The 1,125-nt window shown below is 35.5% G+C and overlaps 1 pseudogene; it reads left to right on the top strand.

Annotated features, from left to right (window-relative positions):
* Positions 1–230: 230 nt before the first annotated feature.
* Positions 231–399, top strand: LOC122180566 (annotated as a pseudogene).
* The last annotated feature ends 726 nt before the right edge of the window (positions 400–1,125 follow it).

Raw genomic sequence — 1,125 nt, 5'->3', positions numbered from 1 at the left:
TGAAGCATGAATGGACTTTTGAAAATTTGGCATACTGTGCTAATAGGTCAAACAGAACAACAGGAGAGCAAGACAAGACTGAAATTAATCAAGAGATTTTCAGCATAGAATAACTAAATTCATCCTCTTTCCCAGTGTTATCCAGAATGTGTGTATGCCCCAACTATATTATCACACACAAAGATACTTAGCAATTTATTTAAAGAAATGGACATATCGGTGGTAGGACGTTTGCTTCTCAGCCTTTTGGCTAGGATCAAGTGTAGTATCTGTGATAAGAGAACTCATCAGTGTAAGTTACAAAGATATCTATATATAATCTACATATGGTGAAGGTACTGAACTAGTAGAAGCTGTATGATCCTATATGTACTAAAACAGAACTGGTATAGTCCACTCAGCAGGTTAAATACTGTCGTGAAAAGCCATAAAGGTGTGTTTAGAGTGTAGAGAGAAATAAATGTAGAAACAAGAGGAGGGACAATGTAAACATTGAATAAATATTTTGTAATCAACGATAAAAGCTAGTTGCAAAATGTAGCAGACTTCGATTCATATTGTTAAATCCTACTCAGAGTTTGTCTTCTGCCTAGTGAACTGATGAGCATAAAAACAAAAATTCCACCAATCTATTCTCAGTATGATGTATTTCTTCAAAGCACGTGATTTCTAGTGTAGCAATACATTGTGATGACTCAGAGTTTAAGATTTAGATTTTGAAATCATAGGTTTAGGTTTTCAATTCCACAGGTTTATTAATCAATTTCTATAAAGTCTGGTGGTGGAGTCCCTGTGCAATGCAATATGGATAATAGTATTCCGGAGCACAGCACTGGACTTATTGAAGATGCTGTGCTCTAAGTATGAAAGTGAAGAAATAAATGTTATATAAAGCATAAGGCAGATGGGTATATCTCAAGAGTGTCAGTATTCCTAGTTATGAAAACAGGTCTTGCTTTGTAAACAGAATATGTACATTTTCTTTCTTTCTCTTTCCCCTTCTCATGTAGGATTATGACAAGATAAATGGAGACAAGTGAGGAGGGAGAGCAACGTGAGACATCACCTTTGTAGCAGCGAATACATTTCTGTATTGAGGAGGCTTGGTTAGAAAATAGTTGCAGT

This window comes from Lagopus leucura, unplaced genomic scaffold, assembly GCF_019238085.1.
Source record: "Lagopus leucura isolate 7727_CA_CO unplaced genomic scaffold, USGS_WTPT01 Super-Scaffold_100004, whole genome shotgun sequence".
NCBI lineage: Eukaryota > Metazoa > Chordata > Aves > Galliformes > Phasianidae > Lagopus > Lagopus leucura.
This window is presented reverse-complemented; position numbering and strand designations above follow the sequence as displayed.